The 4,583-nt window shown below is 38.2% G+C and overlaps 1 long non-coding RNA gene across 1 annotated transcript; it reads left to right on the top strand.

The window, feature by feature from the left end:
- The first annotated feature begins 1,399 nt into the window (after positions 1–1,399).
- On the top strand, positions 1,400–4,305 carry LOC130222616 (uncharacterized). The gene is made up of 2 exons (XR_008836521.1): positions 1,400–1,494; positions 3,581–4,305. It is a non-coding gene; the product is annotated as an uncharacterized LOC130222616 (long non-coding RNA).
- The last annotated feature ends 278 nt before the right edge of the window (positions 4,306–4,583 follow it).

Genomic DNA, 4,583 nt, shown 5'->3' with positions numbered 1-4,583 from the left:
TACTGACTATATACTATGACTAAATTGCTGAAAATTCTTCTTATATTAGTACAAACAAGCCCATCACAAATGGAAACAAACAACACAAGTAACAACACATTTAGTTTTAGTAACGCAAGACTGTAATGCATTATTGTAAAAGTAAATTCACCCAAATGCTGCTGGAGCTGTAATGAAACACAGTTAATAATTTGTGCGTGTAAAAAAGGTGAACTGCTGTTGCACTTAAATATGTGCTCCTGTTAATCAGCTGATTTATTTTGCATCTGAAGTGCTTCATTCCTCCACTAGAGGGAGGTGAAGCTTCACTTGTGTGTCTGAGAGTTCAGCATCTGAACTAATAATAATAATAATTATCTTCCCTCCAGTGCATTTCAAGGGAAACCCCTGCATATGGGTCCAATAGGTCATAGTATTTCTATTTAGACATAAATGGGCTGAAGATGCTCCTCAAACCCCGCATGAATTTATTTTCATTTATAGTAAACACTGCAAAGTGTACTATATTTTCAACTCTTAATGAATGATCCAGCTTTACAGTATTAACTGGTGAACTGATAAACTGTAATACTGTAGTATAATTTAGTACAGTAAACTGTGTATTACAGTACAAGTTTACCCTATTTGTAAAAAACCTACAAAATTACCACAACATAATTAAAATAGTTTACAATATTAGCCATGCTTCAAAAGGAGTTGCCTATAATACTAGCTTTTGTTTGGTGCACATTTATAAGCTTTCCTACCAAAGGGGCACATTCAAAAGGCCGTGTTATTACCACCTGGAAACTTAGTAATTAATTAATTAATTAATTAAATTACTAAAATAGAAATATTAACCTGGAAACTGTAGCTTAGAAATTAAATTACTAAAATAGAAATATTAATCAGAAACATTTGATTTTAATACGTACTAACATTTAGTTCCACCTCTATATAGCCTATCTTTGAAGCTAAAACACTTTTTAGACGTTTCATTAACAGCTAGTTTACATTTAGATCCAGTAAACGTACATTTAACCCTTAGAAACAGCAGTTTTAAGGGACCAGAGTAATCACTGGTCGCGGCGCAGTTCCACTGGCGGCCGCAAGATGTCGCGCGCAAATCAAAGATATAGTAAAGTTTTCAGTAGACAACTCCTCTATTTAATGCGGTTTTTATCTTCTGCGGTGTTCAATATTACAGCAAACTCATAGAGGGACACTATTTATCATTAATAATCTCTCTGACCGATATTTAACTTGTTATTTCAGCTCTAGTAATACTAACATTTAGCCTATACATAAAATAAGAGCAGCATAGAGAGAGGGGTTTGGGTGGAGGTGAGGGGGGGGCGTGATCGTCATCGGCCCCAGTATAAAAGCTTGAGCATCAGCGGGCGTCTCGCTTTAGAAGAGCTCACCTGCGTCTCTCACATCATCATCATCACCTTCATCATCAGGATGGCTCAGCTTACTGGAGTTATTTTCTGCGCATTCTGCTTAATCACTCAGGTATGACTTCAAAATCGACTACTTCGCATAGTAAACACTCTTTAGGGACTTGAAAATGCGCGTCTATAATGTAAACACTGCATATACCTGAATATCAGAGGTTTAGATTATGAGAATTAAACTATATACTCTTTATGCTCAATGAATTATTGAGTTTAAATTAAATCAAAGTGCATTTTGAAGAAACTTAATATAAAGTAATAGCTATTTTTAGTAATTTTGGTAACATTCGTATATTCTAACACGACCAAATAATTAGTTATAGGCTGCCTTTATTATGGTACGGTATTGTATTGGTATGGTATTATGGTATTAAATAATGTTAACAGGCACAACTTTGGATTTTAAGCAAGTAAATGTTGAACTATGATTAATAAATGCTTGACAAGATTATTTTTGGTTAATAAATGCATCAACATTGACTAACATTATTTTAAAGTGTCACCGTAATTCCTTATGCGACGCTTCATATGATTACTTGTGAATGTGATTGTTTAGCCAGTTTACATTAGCCAACACCACAGTAAAAAGTGAAAGCTCACACCCGTTGCTTTGTATATTTTGTTAACAGCTCGACCACCGTGCTTGTGGTTTTGGAGAATGAATGATTTAAAGTGTATCAGTATCTGTCCCGAGGCTTGAGTTTCTCTGAGTCTCTTTCTGTGTCTCTGAAACCCGATCTGGAGTCGCTTTCCCTGCGTGAGAAACACCGGAGAGACCCCCAGACTCACTGACACACACAAAATACAACACCGCACAAAATAAAATCAACACGGTCGCAAAATTGGGGTCTGAGAAATATTCAAGCTGAATTTATTTGTGATTTTAATAAGTAGTTAACGATAAAACATTAACATTTTTATAATTATTTACCCTTTTCAGCAGGAAAACGCAAAGGTGCAATTTTAATTTGTACGTAATTACTATTAACAGATATACAAGGTGCATTGAATATATCAAATGTAACTCCTTTGCATTATAATAGCCGAAAGAAGTTAATATAAATGTATTAAGTGCAATGAATGCCTTATGCACTAAAAAGCATTGAAGAGACACTTCAATACATTTACCTTCACACACTATTTACTCTCACTCGATTGGCTCCAAACCTCATGCGTTTCTTCATTATGTTGAACACAATGGAAGATATTTTTGAAGCATGCTGAAAACCAGTAACCACTGACTTCCATATTGGAAAAACAAATTCAATGGAAGTAAATGGTTACCGGTTTCCAGCTTCTTTTCAAATTCTGTATTCAAAAGAAATGTGATGTACATGAACCCACTTAAGTGAACTCAATAGGCAGTAAGTGTCAAAACGAATGTACTGAAGTTACTTAATGCATTAAAACACAAATTATTTTCATTTAAAAGAACTGATTTGTGTTAAAGTGGTGGTCACCCAAAACTGAAAATCAACCCTCCATTTGTTAAGAGTTTTTATTCTCCAAACACAAAGGAAGATATGAAGAGTTCAGATGCAAAAACCTCTAAGTGCCATCTGAAATTTCCATAAATAATTACCATTATTCTCAGCCTCCTTTGTTTATGTTATTTCACTTTGAAGACCATAAATGACTTATTCTTTGCCCTTAATGTGAAATTACCGAACCTACACACATGAGCCTGATATAAATACTAACTTTAGAAGAACATTTCAGCCGGTATTTAGAGGTTTTTGCATCTGAACTCTTGATATAATCTACTGAAGAATGCTGGAAACCTGTAACCAATGACTTCCATGTTAGGTTTTTTTTCCAACTAGTCAATGGTTACCGGTTTTCAGCATTCTTTAAAGTATCTTCTTTTGTGTTCAACAGAATAAACAAACTTTAAAAAGGTTTGGAAGCACCTGAGGGTGAATAAATGAGTACATTTAAATGCCGGGGTGAACTATCCCATTCAAGTATAACTGCAAATGCATTACAATTTCCCTATAGCATGCAAATGTGGGAGAATCCAGCAGAGATAAGAAAATGCAAATGTTGGCCTTCAGGTGGCGATTTTTGCATAACAATCGCGTGGCTCTGCGTGATTTTATTTGCATCGGCTCATGAGATAATAACGCCTTCCGTTCATTCCTCAGGTTTTGTCCCAGAGCACAAACTCCACCGCGTTGGCGGGAAACCAGACCGTTAATGCAAACGACACGATGGCGACGGACACGTACGGCGGCCCGGCCAATGTCACCGCCTCTCCGACCGGCGCCGGGGTCAAATCGCAGATCAGCATGCTCTGCGTGCTCGTGCCCGTGGCCCTGGCGAGCGGCCTCCTGCACCGCTGCTGAGGCGCGTGCCCGGAGCAGCATCATCGCACCTCCATCTTCCTCCACCTCTTTCGGAGCCAGAGATCTGCCATTTCTCCCTCTGCACCAACACACTGACACCTGTAGCTTCACCTGCCGCGCGGATACACACTGGAGCAGCGGTCGGTCCTTCGGTAAAGGCGCGCACAGACGGATGACGTAACCAACGGCTCCTTCTCACAGAAACACACACAGTTCCCGCCACGCCGAGCCCGAAGATGGCCGTTAATATCGGGCGCATGCGCAGTGCTCGGATTCACGACTAGGCCTGAAAACGGGCTCATTCGGCTTCGTCACGACTTGCAGGTGGATTTTCATCTGTGTATCTTATTTTTGGCCCACTTTAGTGATGAATAAAACTGTTAGTCTTTTATCAGCATGAGATGGACACTTTGTAATATTGTTTTTCTCTTGCATAGTTTATATTTTGTACAAATCGGTATGTTTTAATGTTTGTAAGCTGGAAATACAAGAGTATACATGAGAATAAACGACGTACAACTCGACTGAGGTCTGGCTTGTTTGATGGGAAACTGCAGGAATATTTATGGTTTTAATGGACCTCCGACACTGAAAAAAGTATATATACTTGGAGATTTTACTTGCAGAAAATCTGGTTGTTTACACTCAGAAGTTACACACAAACACTCTCACACACACACACACACACACACACACAGACAAACATACAAACACAAAGACACGCAGAGAAACACAAACACTCTCTAACACACACACACACACACAGAGAGACAAACATACAAACACAAACACAGAGACACGC

The sequence above is a fragment of the Danio aesculapii genome, chromosome 4 (genome assembly GCF_903798145.1).
Source record: "Danio aesculapii chromosome 4, fDanAes4.1, whole genome shotgun sequence".
In the NCBI taxonomy this organism is placed as follows: domain Eukaryota; kingdom Metazoa; phylum Chordata; class Actinopteri; order Cypriniformes; family Danionidae; genus Danio; species Danio aesculapii.
This window is presented reverse-complemented; position numbering and strand designations above follow the sequence as displayed.